This window comes from Ahaetulla prasina, chromosome 5 (assembly GCF_028640845.1).
Source record: "Ahaetulla prasina isolate Xishuangbanna chromosome 5, ASM2864084v1, whole genome shotgun sequence".
Taxonomy (NCBI): Eukaryota; Metazoa; Chordata; class Lepidosauria; order Squamata; family Colubridae; genus Ahaetulla; species Ahaetulla prasina.
Window position 1 is genome coordinate 39062360 of NC_080543.1, and position 15602 is coordinate 39077961.

Here is a 15602-nt window from a genome sequence, read left to right on the forward strand (position 1 = left end):
TTACAACATTGTGGTGTACTTTTCATGATTTGATTCCCTTGCAAACATCCATGTCATCTTACATTCCAAATCATAATCTGTCATCTGCCATGGACATCACCAGATACTAACTTCCTGCCCATCATTGCCAACTGAAATTTTCATATCATACTTTCTAATAAGACAGTTAATAGTTCTCATGCTACATACAGCATTTTCTTTTTATGGTAAAAATGGTACAAATCATTTTAAACACATTTCAGTCAGCATACAACAATCACATTAAAAACACAGATTTATCCCAGGCATGTTCAGGCTATTTTATGCAAGCTTATCTTTAATCTGGTGAATTCCTTGTTAATTAACATGCTGTTCATATTCCACTAACTAGGAGTTATAATGTTAGGTACTGATATATAGGATAGAGGAGGAAGAGGTGTATAAGTGGTATAAAGATTTATTGTAAGCTTAAGCTCTCAACAAGAATGTAAACTACTAACAATCAAAGCAATTTGGAGGTAGATAAGAAATTCATGGTGGGCTGGACTTAGATCTCTTGTGAGGGCAAAGGAAGTCATGACTCATGATGTGTCTGACCCCTCCCTGTAGCTCAGGCTGGTTATCTTCTACAGATACATTTTTCAAAGCTGGATTTAAAAAAAAATAAAAATATCTTTTTCAATCCAAAAAGAATAATGAAAAAAAAAATAACTTCATTAAGTTTGAGAACAGATAACATTCCTCATATGTATGATATGTGGAACTTCTTCTCTCCTAAAGCTATGTTTCAATCCAGGACCAGAAGTCAATATTTTCAAAATTCATTTGCTATTACAAAATGTCATGAAACCGTAATATTCTTGTAGCGTACAAAAAGGTATCTTTAAGTGTTATCATGTCCTCTGCACTTTTTCAGGAAGCATTTCTTGAATCTAATCCATATATTTAGACAGTTATCACTAAGGATGGGTAGGGGTACAGCAAACCTCTTGCTTAAGCTAACTGAATAAAAAGATTAGTTTGAAACTATGTATATTTTTGCCAGAATATATCAGTGTCATATTATGCAAGAGAGACCTACACATACTATATCTGCATATTAATATGCACATACTATTGCATACTAAAGTTTAAGCAGTGTGTTTTATTGCATTCCCAAATGAACAGAAGCTGATATGTCCTATATATGGTACTAAGCTGAACATTTTTTGCAAATTTCAGTGTGTGTTTATTATTTTGGTACAATTGTTTACAAATTCAAAATAAGGAAATAGTGAATAAGACACAGGCAGAAGATCAATGTTATATAAGTAATATTGTTGGGTAGATGTTTGTACCACTGCAATATGCAATGAACTGTATGCTCTGTTACGTAGACCTGACCAATTTTCAGGCAATGCTACAAGACTGTTTTTTTCCTAGCAACATAATCGGAAACACACACTTAAGACTACTACCACACACTTAGAGAAAAGAAAGATAGAACTGTTGGAATGGCGTTTGCAAATCTCCAAATCTCAATATTACTGAAAATCTCTGGCTACCTCAAACATGCAACGTACACATAATAGATGTAAGAAAACTCCTGAGCTGGAAGAATGCTGCAAGGAAGAATGGGAAAAAGAAATGAAAAATAAGAATGGAATCTCTTAGCTTGTTGCAGAAAATTTTTAGAAGCTGTTATTTTTGCCAGAGGAGATGCTGACTGGAAGACTGTTTAATCTTTTTTTTTTTCACTTGCCATATTCTTATTGAATCTCTGAATATCTGCACTAAACAGTAATCATATCTTTGCAAAAAGAGGTCATGCTTCACTTTGCACCATTATTAGTTGCATTATCCTGTGTTTGCTTAGAGATTTATTGAACAACTCAAAGGAGCAGGTATCTCTACACTTTTGCATACAGCATATACATTGCAGAGCTTCAGATCTGCTTGCATAAAGGTGCTATTATAACAGCCATGATATTCCCTTTTGGCATTAAATCTGAAGCACTGAAGAGCTCTAAAACATGAGCACAAACAGAAACACACGCACACATATCACAGGTACATTAAGTATTTGTAGTAGGACCTGATACTTTCTCAATCACAGCTTCTGTCTGTGATTAAAGGAAAAAAACAAGACAAGAAATGGGATATAAAATAAGAACAAAGATCACTCGTAGCATCAGTACAAATAAACTTGAAAGGGACATGGTGTACACACACATAGTCATAGTTGTTTTTATCACCTTAGTTAATATTATTATTCCACAGCATTTTATAAGTGTATAAAAGTTAATGTGCTTAGGTTCAATAAAGCTTGTAAGACTCACCTCCATACATTTAGCATGCAAGAACTAGCTCAACGTATGAGGATATTGCTTGTATCCAAGCTCATATTCACATTCTGGCTGACCTTTACTTTTATTGTTGAGGACTACATAAGTGAGGATATCTGTGGGCTAAAGCTTAGCATGCTATTTATGAGGTTCATGTTCCTTGGCACAGTCTGCATTGATCTTTCCATATGTCCAAAAGGCTACATTAAATGGTCACCATATGTAAGAATGATATTAGTGCACAAACTGTATTTTGTATTTTAGATGATTTTAATGCGAATTGACAATAACATTGTTGAATCATATTTTGAACTACAAACTGTGCTACAAGAGCCATGGTGGCGCAGTGGTTGGAATGCAGTATTGCAGGCTAATTCTGCTGACTGCCAAGGGTTTGATTCAAACCGGCTCAACATTGACTCAGCCTTCCATCCTTCTGAGGTTGGTAAAATGAGGATCCAGATTGTTGGGGGCAATATGCTGACTCTGTAAACCAGGGGTGTCAAATTTAATTTCATTGAGGGCCGCATTAGGGTTGTTTGACCTCAGGGGGCCAGAGTGAGCATGGCCATGGTGGGCGTGGCCAGCTTCTCATGTCGGCGGCGCCTGTGGTGGCCCAAGTGCTCTGCCAGAGAAAACGGGTTTCCAAAGTACATTTTTGGCTGCGATGGCCTCCTGCAATCCTCTGCCAGCAAAAATGGAGCTTGGGAGGGCTGTGTGAGGCCCTCCCAAGTTCCGTTTTTATTGGCAGAGGCACCATGGCCCAGTCCTTCACTGTTTCCAGGTCAGCCCTGCAGGCCAGATCTAAGCATTCCAAGGGCAGAGGCAGAGGAAGATGATAAGAGGGAATAGTCTCTGTGAGTTCAGGACTATTCCTAAGTAAGATGGAAATTGTTTATATGATCGCTGGGCAGCTTTAAGAAAGGGTTGTTAGATGGTTTGACCTCTGATTAAAGTAATACAGAAATATGTTTAGATTTGTGAAATTCAAGAAGTTAATTTGAAATATGTTTAAGGGTGTACCTGACTGATAATCTGTTCACAATGATTTTTTTTTATTATTATGCTTATAAAAAATAAAAATTTTCCAAAAAAAAAAAAGAGTGCTTAAGACTTATGTACATACAAAGTCACAGTAAACTTCATTCTTATTAAAGTTATTTATTCTTGTATGGGATGACCAAGAACCACTTTAACCTACCCCAAGTTACTAGGCTTTTCTTTATAGTATGATTGAATTGGCCTGCCTTGAAATATACAGCTTCTGTGCATGTTTCAACAGAAAAGCTGAAATCTAATTACACAGTCTTATACATGGGACTACCTGTGGCATGACAGCTTTATCATCATGTAGAGAAATTACATCTGAATTGTTATTGTGGTTTCAGAAAAGATAGCGAATAGTAAACACTTATTTTGCTAGGTTTACATGCTTGTACTGGTTGTTCTGAGAGATTGAAATCAGGAGTTTAAAATTATTTTAGGCACTGTTAAAAAAATCAGCCATGACAACAACAACAAATCTTTGTGTTGACATGATCATTTAGCATTTTGTAAGTAGTATAACCTTTTCCAGTAACCACATTGTAATACCATTCTATCAAATATTTAGAATACTGCATGTTCCAAGACACTCTAACTACATGAATAGTTACTAAAAAGTCCATGTCCACAGATTGAAAATGTTTTCTTTAATTAGATAATAAATTAGATATATGAGGCAATAATTTCATAGCCTTTCAGGTATTATTTCAGACTATTTCAGACTAATTTATCTCTGATTGCTTAAGTACAGGTAGTCCTTGATTTGCATCCATAATTGAGATCAGAATTTCCATTGCTAAGCAAGGCAGTTGTTAAGTGAGTGGTGCTCAATTTTATGACCTTTTTTTGTTATGATTGTTCAATAAACCACTATAGTATTTAGGTAAATCATGTGGTTGTAAAGTGAATTCTGCTTCTCCCATTGACTTTGCTTGTTGAAAACCACAACAGTTGTGAATACGTCACTGCTGCCAAGTGCCTGAATTTTGATCACACAACTGTGGGAATGCTGCAATGGTGGTAAGTGCAAGAACCGATCATAAGACACTTTTTTCAGTACTGCTTTAATTTACTTACGGGACCGCCTACTGCTACCGAATGCCTCTCACCGACCCGTGCGCTCTCACAGAGAGGGACTCCTCAGGGTGCCGTCAGCTAGGCAGTGCCGTCTGGCGACGCCCAGGGGAAGGGCCTTCTCTGTGGGGGCTCCCACCCTCTGGAACGAACTCCCCCCAGGACTTCGTCAACTTCCGGACCTCTGAACCTTCCGTCGCGAGCTTAAAACACATTTATTCATCTGTGCAGGACTGGACTAGATTTTAAATTTATAGGGGTTTTAAACTGGTTTTAATATTTATATTATTTTTAATAATTTGGCTTTTAGAATAAGTTTTTTAATGGTTATCTTAATTTGTACATAAATGTCTTTTATTTGCCTGTGAACCGCCCTGAGTCCTTCGGGAGATAGGGCGGTATACAAATACGAATAAATAAATAAATAAATAAACTTTGAATGGTCACTAAATGAATGGTTGTAAGTCAAGGACTCTGTATAAACAAAGAGTTTCCAATGAAGTTGGTAAAGTCAGTGAAACTGATGCAAAGTGATGGAGATTTGCTATGATAAGCATAAAGTTAACTTGGATGCTGGGACTTCAGGTGCTGAGAATTGGTTATTCGCAGGATGTAAAAAGAGATCTTATTAATAGCATTGTTAAATGAACAGACTATCAGTATTATCAAATATCCAGAAATATCTATGTATGTTCCCCTATGCACTTCATAAAAGAATCTCAAAGAGAGTTTAGATCTAGTTTATTCTCTAATTTTAATTAGAATTGATGCTTGTCGTCCTTGCTGTGGGTCAACCAAGCATCGGTTGCTCCCTTTTCCTGTTATGGAGAATTAAAAAACAAAACAAAACACCCACTAAAGCAGTGACATTTCTATTCTTCATATGTTGTTTTACTGTTAAGGAATCTTACTGCTGTAACCTTGGTGTTTGTCTAGGGTGACCCTTAGGGCTTTTATAACCTTTTTGTAAACTTAACTGCCAATCACCAGACAGAATGCAATTAATCTTCAGAGATGAAGTAGACCTTTCCTCCAGTTTTGAAAGCAAGAAAACAGCCTCAGGTATTTAGGTAACTGGTTGAACTTTTCTAATTAGTACAAACTGTCTGTAATAATCCCAGTTTCCCTCTACTGACCCCACCACTCTGCTATTTTAAGCTAATACACTTATCATGATGTTATTCAGTGATATATGATATGAGCAAAAGGGCCTGAAACTGTCTAGGATTTTGAGACTGACATCTCTCTAGGCTATTCACTTTAAAGTACATACAGTACTGTTAAAACACATCTCACTGATACATTTAATTGTACATAATACTAGGATACTGAATGTTTAGTTTTTGTTAACACCAATCTGCAGATTTTCAAAGAAGTATTTCACTTCAGTAATGCTGAAAAGCACCTGTTTGAAGTCCCAAAGGTGTTTTTTCAGGAGGCAAGTGGACTTTCTTGTTTTTTCTTTGGAGAAGTTTCACCTCTCATCCAAGAAGCTTCTTTAGTGCTGATTGGTGAGGAATGGAGGGATTTATGTTTCTTGCAGATCGGCTAAGTCATTTGCATCCTTTTAGAAAGTCATTGAGCCACTTGGACATTTATCTGTGTCCTCAGGATCACCTGAGTAGTGCAAATGGTTCCTGTATCCTGTATTTTTTTTCTGGAAATCCCTTCATACCAGAGGTTTATTTATTTATTTATTTATTTATTAAATTTTTATACCGCCCTTCTCCCGAAGGACTCAGGGCGGTGTACAGCCAAAAGATAAAAACATAAGAAATATACAGTAAAACAACAATTTAAAACCGAGCATATTAGAAAAAGGCCAAATAAAAATTTAAAATTTAAAATTAGAAACCCTAAAATGATAAAACCCAGTTAAAAGAATTTTTAAAAAATTTAAAAATATTAAAAATATTAAGCCAGTCCCGCTTGAATAAATAAATGCGTTTTCAGCTCACGGCGAAAGGTCCGAAGATCAGGCAATTGACGCAATCCAGGGGGAAGTTCGTTCCAGAGCGTAGGAGCTCCCACAGAGAAGGCGCGTCCCCTGGGGGCCGCCAGCCGACATTGTTTGGCGGACGGCACCCTGAGAAGACCCTCTCTGTGTGAGCGTACGGGTCGGTGGGAGGCATGAGGTAACAGCAGGCGGTCCCGTAAGTACCCGGGCCCTAAGCCATGGAGCGCTTTGAAGGTGGTAACTAAAACCTTAAAGCGCACCCGAAAGACCACAGGAAGCCAGTGCAAGCCGCGCAGGATCGGTGTTATGGGAACAACGAGTTGCTCCCACTATTACCCGCGCAGCTGCATTCTGGACTAACTGCAGCCTCCGGGTGCACTTCAAGGGGAGCCCCATGTAGAGAGCATTGCAATAATCCAAACGGGAAGTGACAAGAGCGTGAGTGACCGTGCATAAGGCATCCCGGTCAAGGAAGGGGCGCAACTGGCGAACCAAGCGTACTTGGTAAAAAGCCCTCCTGGAGACGGCCGCCAAGTGATCGTCAAACGACAGCCGCCCATCCAGGAGGACGCCCAAGTTGCGCACCCTTTCCGTTGGGGCCAATAACTCGCCCCCGACAGCCAGCTGCGGCTGCAGCTGGCTGTACCGGGGTGCCGGCATCCACAGCCACTCCGTCTTGGAGGGATTGAGCTTGAGTCTGTTTCTCCCCATCCAGACCCGTACAGCCTCCAGACACCGGGACAGCACTTCGACAGCTTCGTTGGGGTGGTCCAGGGTGGAAAAGTACAGCTGCGTATCATCAGCGTACAGATGGTAACTCACCCCGAAACCACTGATGACCTCACCCAACGGCTTCATATAGATGTTGAACAGGAGAGGCGAGAGAATCGACCCCTGCGGCACCCCACAAGTGAGGCGCCTCGCGGTCGATCTCTGCCCCCCTGTCAACACCGTCTGCGACCGGTCGGAGAGATAGGAGGAGAACCACCGATAAACGGTGCCTCCCACTCCCAACCCCTCCAACCGGTGCAGCAAGATACCATGGTCGATGGTATCGAAAGCCGCTGAGAGATCTAATAGGACCAGGGCAGAGGAACAACCCCTATCCCTGGCCCTCCAGAGGTCATCCACCAATGCAACCAAAGCTGTCTCTGTACTATGACCGGGCCGGAAGCCGGACTGGAACGGGTCTAGATAGACGGCTTCATCCAGGTACTGGGGTAGTTGCCATGCAACCACACTCTCTACAACCTTCGCCACAAAGCGAAGGTTGGAGACTGGACGGTAATTCAGCAGATTCTGGTGGGTGGGTTTCAGCAGATTCTGACCAGTTCTGGAGAACTGGTAGCGGAAATTTTGAGTAGTTCGGAGAACCGGTAGTAAAAATTCTGACTGGCCACACCCCCATCTATTCTCTGCCTCCCAAGTTCTAGCTGATCGGGAGGAAATGGGGATTTTGCAGTAAAGTTCCCTTGCCATGCCCACCAAGCCACGCCCACCAAGCCATGCCATGCCCACCAAGTCACACCCACAGAACCAGTAGTAACAATTTTTGAAACCCACCGCTGGTTCATACTCTTTGCAAAACAGCTTCCCCTCACCTTTCAAGCATTTTGGGTGACTTCTGAAGAATCTTCTGGCAGTTTCAGTCTCTAGAAGAGGCTATTACATCTTGATGGGATAAATAGTACCATGTCTGAGGTGCAAAGCACCTCACTGATATGAAATGTAGCCACCTTTCGTTGCCTGTTAGTTCCTTAAATGCAAGCAAAGTGTCACTACTTTCCTTTTACCAATTATGTGACAGTACAAAGGAAAATCTGTGGTTTCTGCATAAAATAAAACCTTTTCAAACCTGTAGAAAGGGAATTTAAATACCACTGGGATTAATATACAGGATATGTATATATGAAGTCAAATTGGGACATTTAAGCTAAACAGGATCACTGTGGCTTCTTATGCTGAAGTGCAATTTCTTTAAAAACTACATCCTTTGGAAAACTTTGGAAGCAATTAAGCACTTCTGGGGATTGCAGAAAAGCAGTTAGTAAGCTATTGTTATTTTGCTTTCACTTTTCAGAGGTTAAAAAAATTCTCTGAAAAAGAAAACCCCAGAATGGCATGAGAGGGAAATTAGGGTGTCTTCTACTATAGAGAATGGCTTATCAAGGCATTCCAATCACATTTCTTTCAGGAAGAACTATAGAATCATACACTTTTCAACACAATATATTCTGCCTTTTGTAAATTCTGCTGTACCTAAGTAGAAACATCTTAAGAAATTTGACAGAATCTATGAGGATGGTGTTATTAGTAGCTTATGTATCTTCTTGGTCTGTTAGTGTTTCAAGCATTTTTTAGTTTTTCCATTAACTCTTTTTCCATCTTCCTAGCCTCTTTCTAAATTTCTTCTTCGCATTTATGAATCCATTCATTCTTATCCTGCTTCTTATTTTAGAAAATAGGTTGACACTATATTAGTAGGGTCACCTCCCTTTTCTATTTCGTTAGTATTATTACAACCCTATTGGTCGTTGACCCATTTTGTTGTGATATGTTATTTTATTCTATCAGTTATTTACTGTACATAAACATTTGCTCTGCTAATACAGTATGTTGACTGGAAAATGAGCAAATTTAAGAGATGAGAATACAATTCACAGACACATTGAAATAGAGTGTAATTATTTTTTTTAAAAAAAATACTTTATTACATTTCTACAAAAATATAAAAAATTATTAAATAGGAAGAGGATATGGGAAGGCGGAGGTGCAAAGGGATAAATAAAAATGAACGAATATCAAACTTTCTTTGGTACAGTTACAGATATAAAATACATTTACATTTTGATCTAAAATTCAACAATACTTAGAATTTCTAATTGTAATCATAAACCTATTTGTAATAATCAAATCCCAAAATGAATGTAGCATGCTTTTCAGTTTGTAGCAAAAAGTCCAAATATGGTTTCCACATAGAAACAAAGTTAGACAAAGACTTTTCTTTAATCAAATAGTTACTTTTGCTATCCCTGCCACTTCCCTTAACTTCACTGTCCATTGTTCAATGTGGAAAGCTATAAGACTTTCTATCTCTGTGCACACAATAGTTTTGCTACAGTTATCATATATGTAAACAAAGTCCTATATTTTTTCTCCAATTGCTTACCATCAAACATAATAGAAAAACTTCTGGTTTCAATTGTAAATTTGTTTTAAGAATTCTTTGAATCAAAGTACGTAATTGGTCTTAATAACTCTTAGCCTTCTTACATGTTATACCAAGGGTGATAAAAGTGCCTTCAGAGTGATTACAATTCCAACATATGTTGATACAACATTATACATCTTTGATATCATCACAATTGCATTATCCTGTAGAAATGTTCTTTCAATTATAGTTCAAAGTAAATTACAGTTGTTTATTCAATATGTTCTTCCACTAATCTGGCCTTATGGATAGAATGAATTTCTAGGCCATCCCTTGATGGCAAAGATAATCCTCAAGAGTTTTCTTCTTACCTCAAAAACATCATTGGTAGTGCATTACTGTAAAAGTTTTGATTCTTTTCTTATTTAAACACAAAGATACTGTTGGTTTTTTTTTATATTTTGAAAGAGATACCCCACCAACCAGTATGGCAGAATAGACAAAATAGTCTAATAGGTATCAAAAACTGGATTAATATTTTCCTTACAGAAATGTGATTGAGGGAAACTAAAAATAAAACTGTTACAGGAATATAAGAAATATTAAGATGCATAGAATCACATTTAATGAGGGTAAAGGTTCATTCTCTGAGCTTCCGAACATTTCTTTACCAGGCTAGGGAACATCTTTAGCAGAGATTAGGAGAATTCACATTTGATTAGTATTTTAAAGGTCTCTTAGCCAATCCAAATTTTTAATCTTTTAGAGTGTCTATTATACTTGACATTTTTGAAAAGTCATCTGATTTACAACTGAACCTGTTACTTGCTGTTTTAAAAAATTCATTACTAAACAACATAGAAATACAATAAAGACATTTTCAAATAGTAGCTTTCCATTATAGGTAGTCCTCCACTTACAACACTTCCCTTAGTGAGCGCTTGAAGATACAATGGAATTGAAAAAAGTAACTTATGACCATTTTTTACACTTACTGGTATGACTTTTGCAGCATCCCCATGGTCACATGATTTACATTTGGATGTTTGATAACTGACTCACATTTATGACAGTTGCAGTATCCGGGGGGGGTCATGTGATCCCCTTTTACAACCTTCTGATAAGTAAACCAGATTCACTTAACAACCGTGTTACTAATTTAACAACTGCAGTGGATCACTTAACCAATAGAGCAAGAAAAGTCATAAAATAAGGCAAAACTCACTTAACAAATTTCTCACTTGTAAGTAGAGGACTTCTTGTATTCATTTTATTATCTCCTTTTAGCAGATTGCCTTTACGTTGTAGTTGCATGGCTGTCATTGGGCTAGAACTTCCAAATTGCAATTCTATTTATTTGATGACCTTAGATCTAACTTGCCACAGAGAAGGAAATATGTAAAACAAGCAGAGAGAAAAACATGCATGTTGCCTTAAAATCTTGGAACAGGAGTAAATACCACTAGCCAAGAATTTTAATTCCCTAACCTATTTTCTTGTGACTCCAGAATACTTTCTAAATGCACTGTTAGTTTCTAGTGGCAAAAATCATCAATGCAATGTTTTCCCATTTGAATGGAAAACATGCTATAATATAGAACTGCAATGCAATAGATTACTGCAACATATTCTATAGGTGGTTGCCCTCAAAGAGTGTTCAGAACCTTCAACTGATGCAAAATATGGGCTGCACGGGAAATAAATGGTGTTAGATATAGAAGAAACCACTGGTATGTGAGCTGTATTGATTGCTGGTGTTTTTATGGGTGCAATTCAAGGTTCTGGTTGTCCTTTTTCCAAAAACCTGTTCAATTAGATACAGCAGACTGGACATGTTATAGATCAGTGATGGTGAACCTTTTAGAGACCGAGTTCCCAAACTGCAACCCCAAACCCACTTATTTATTGCAAAGTGCTAACACGGTAATTTAACCTAAATAATGAGGTTTCACTACCTAAAATAAGGATAAACAAGGCAGAGTTCAGCTAATTGTTATAAGAAAAATGTGATAAATGTACTTTTATGTCCCTTCATTTTTTCCCTGGTTTTGAAACATGTTGAGCAACAATAAAAAGAAAAACTTTTGTAATATCATTTCTCTTTCCCTCCCTTTCTCTCTTCCCACTCTCTCTTTCTTTCTCTTTCCCTCCCTTTCTCTGTCTCTCTGTTTCTCTCTGTTTCTCTGTTTCTCTCCCCTCTCTCTCTCTCTTTCTCTCTCTTTCTCTCTTTCTCTCTCTCTGCCCTTCTGTCTCTTTCCTCTCTCCTCTCTTTCCTCCTCTCTTTCTCTCTTTCCTTCCTCCTCTCTTTCTCCTCCCTCTCTTTCTTTCCCTCTCTTTCTCTCTCTTTCTCTCTCTTTCCCTCCCCTTCTCTCTATCTGTCTTTGCTTCTCTGTCTCTCTTTCCCTCCCTCTCTTTCCCTCCCTCTCTGTTTCACTCATTTTCTCTCTCTCTCTTTCCCTTTTCCCTCCCTCTGCCGCTCTCTCTCTCTTTCCCTCCCCTTCTCTATCTCTCTGTTTCTCTCTGTGTATTTCTCTCTCTCTTTCCCTTCCCCCTCTCTCTGCCTCTCTCTCTCTTTCCCTACCTCTCTCTTTCTTTCCCTCTCTTTCTCTCTCTTTCTCTCTCTTTCCCTCCCCCTCTGCCCCTTCTCTCTCTTTCCCTTCCTCCCTCTCTTTTTCTCAACCTCTTTCTCTCTTTCTCCCTCCCTCCCTTCCTCCTTCTTTCTCTCCTTCTTTCTCTCTCTTTTCCTCCCTCCCTCTTTCTCTCTCTCTTTCTCTCTTCCCCCTCTTTCTTTCTCTCTCTCTTTCTTTCCCTCTCTCTCTCTTTCCCTTCCTCTTTCTCTCTCTCTTTCTCTCACTCCCTCTCTTCCTCTCTTTCCCTCCCCCCTCTGTCTCACAACTCTGTGGGTGGGGGGAAGGAACCCTGAATTAGTGTTGGGTGATGGGAATCTGACCTCTGGAGGCTGACAAGCCCAGTAGCATTGCACCGAAGACCAGCTGGCCAGCAGTAGGTAAGGCACCCCAACACAGGCAGCTCTGCAAGAAGAGCAACTGACTATATGTAAGTTGCTTTTTTTTTGCTGAGCCAAGCTGACGCAAGGGCAGCAGTGTGGCTCTGCGCTAAATTTCACTGCGCTTCGCAAGGCACTGTAATATTAGGAGGCAGGCCATGGTAGCAGCAACAGCAAATGTGCCATAAAGAAGATGGAATGCTGTTTTGCGCATTTTTTTAATCCCTCAAACTTTTGATTTCCTGCAAATGACAGTGAGAAATGCGACAGAGAAACGCGACGGTGCGCGTGTCCACAGAAAGGGCTCCACGTGCCACTTCTGGCATGCATGCCATAGGTTCGCCACCAGGGTTATAGTTCCTGTAGGCCAAAAAGGGTGAGTTGGTGAGAACTAGAAGATGGTCCTGTGCTGTAACCCCTGAATTGTGGAATATTTTCCCCTCAGATACTAGAATGATCCCAACCTGTTGATCTTTTGCAAGGATCTAAAATTTGGCTATGTAACCAGGCCTGGCACACTGAATGTGTTATGGGCCACGTTTCTTGGCTTTACTCTGAATTGGTTAACTATCTTGGCTCCTGTATGCATTTTTTATTGTTTTTACTGTTTTAGTATTTTTAACTATTTTGTAGTTTTAGAATTATAAATTGCCCAGAGTCGCTTGATTGAGATGAGTTACTATAGAAAACGAATGAATGACAATGGTTTAAAAATCAAGGAAAATATCAAATAATGGGGAGAGGTGCAGCTGGTATTGTTTATCTTGAATCAATATCTCATTAAGTACTGCCCACCCCTCCTAAATATTATGTATAATTTTTAACAATCAAGCGGTTGGCCAGAAGAGTGGTGAATAAAAATAAATAGAATTTACTTGGATGGGAAGATCATTTTCTTTTCCTTTAATTTGTGACAAGCAGTTCTATGCCCAAGTTCAATTTTAGAAGGAAAGGTAAAATCAAAGGTCAGCACAATATGGAAATCTTGCATTGATCTTGAAAGAACAGATTAGCTCATGCTCATTTCCTTGAGGACATTGGTATCATCAGAGAATCCTACTCTTATTCATACATCATACTTGCTTTGTATTGGCAGAGCAACTTAATTGAACATGCCTTAGAGCTACTGTGGAAGAAGTCAGAACTCCTTCCCTAAGTGAAGACAAGTTTCACTATGCAATACACAAGGGCAGTCCAGCAATCATTAATCTCTGTCTATGTGCTGTCACTTCCCTATGATCTATCACAGCACATACATAATTAAAAATGGAAAGGAGCCACAGCCAGGAGAACATCACTTCTACTTCTGAGTGACCAAAAATTCTTAACATTTTCATCCCTCAATCTATTTCATAACTTGAGGCAGATACCTAACGCAGGAGCAAGGGATAAATTATGATTAGTTCAGTGTATCAGCTTCTAAGTGAATATGTGCCAGAAGCTACATAAGCACTTAAGGAATTCTCTGTTCTGAGAATATAAATACTGTATATCACTATATTTTAATCTAAGAGGCCAGGAATTCTAATAAACTAATACATTAAGCACTTGTACCATACTTTTGAAAGCATGGCTTACTGATTGCCTTTTTACTAGTCAACTACTGAGAGGCTTGAATTGTTAGGAACCTAATTCCTACCCTGTTAGTATTAAGTGGTGTTATATACTTGTGACTATGTTTACTTTTAGCAGTAGTCGATAATCACAGAAAAAAATCCTAACGTAATAATATCCAGACATTCCTAAAATGACTTTTTATTAGTTTGCTAGTTGCATTGTCTTTTGTTGATGAAGCCATCAATCTATCTATATGTGGGAATAATCAATGAATAAGTAACAGTAGAACAGTCCCATGAGGCCATCCAATTTAGTACATCATACAGAGCTTTGCCCTAAAAGAATTTATCATATTTTTTTAGGCTTTAAAGAAAGAATCCAGAAGCCTCCAAGGATAGGAGTTTGAATCCAGATGTGGGGGAAAATATCTTAATTCAGATAATTTAAACAGCACAGTAAAAGTCACAGTCATTGTGGAGAAGGGGCAAGAAAAATGATTTTCCTGTAAAATGAAAATGATAGAATAGAATAGAATAGAATAGAATTTTTTATTTATGATAATGCCAGAAGAAGCTTCAACAAAGAAATACAATAGGCAATGATACTGTATACTGTTTGCTGGAATGGGTAATGCAACAAGAAATTTCAGGATAAATCCAGAGGCTGTAATTTTATCATATAAGAATATTAATTTTTTCTTTTCCCAGTCCTTTTTTATTGATATTTTTTATTGCTGCCATCCAAAGAAACCACCCAAGTTTAGGAAATACAAATATGCTAAATTCTATCTGTTTGAAAGATGTGATGACAACAAAACTTTGGAGTAAAAAGTTACAGTGGGGATACAATCTATGCATTCGATGCCCTAGTGCAATATTTTTAACTGTACTTCCCCAAATAGATATGAATAAGTCCATTTGTAATTTCTTAGAAGACAAGCTAATGATCATTCTTTTCTCTGGGCATCTTACCATGCACTGGTTTTTGTAGCCATCTTAAACATTTGACATCTCATTTCTTGATTGTTAGCCAAAGGAGGGTGATATTTATCTGGAGGTGGCCTTAACTCACGGACATATCGCATACAGGTTACATATTTAAAATTTTATCTGTAGATATGATTGGAAAATAGCTGGGGAGCCAATGAATGAGCTAGTTTACAAAAGTTTGATAAAGTGATTTAACTCCTATAGCTTGTAACTCTCATGTCATCTTCATTTGGCATTATCTTTGTTGTGCCATTACTATCAGTGGTGGGTTTCTACTGGTTCACCCCAGTTCGGGTAAACCGGTAGTGGCAGCGGCACGAGGCATCACCCACCCACCCAGACATCATCACAGATGCTCTGCGCATGCGCAGAAGGTTCTGTGCATGCACAGAAGCACCACACGAAGTGAAGCGAGTGCACGTACACAGTTCTGAACTGGTAATGAAGGTAAGTGAAACCCACTACTGATTACTATGCTTCATTGTTCCCAGATAATTTTTATGGTTTAGCTATGTTTCCA

General features: G+C 38.5%; 1 long non-coding RNA gene across 2 annotated transcripts in view; it reads right to left on the minus strand.

Moving 5' to 3' along the window:
• Positions 1–15602, minus strand: part of LOC131200091 (uncharacterized) — a 204475-nt gene that overhangs the window by 47101 nt on the left and 141772 nt on the right. The window contains exon 1 of one of the 2 annotated variants that reach the window (XR_009155496.1): positions 2298–2376. The exons of the other annotated variant lie outside the window; for it this stretch is intronic. This is a non-coding gene — a long non-coding RNA (uncharacterized LOC131200091). Of the gene's footprint in view, positions 1–2297; positions 2377–15602 lie in introns of those variants that run through there. 2 annotated transcript variants of the gene reach the window in all.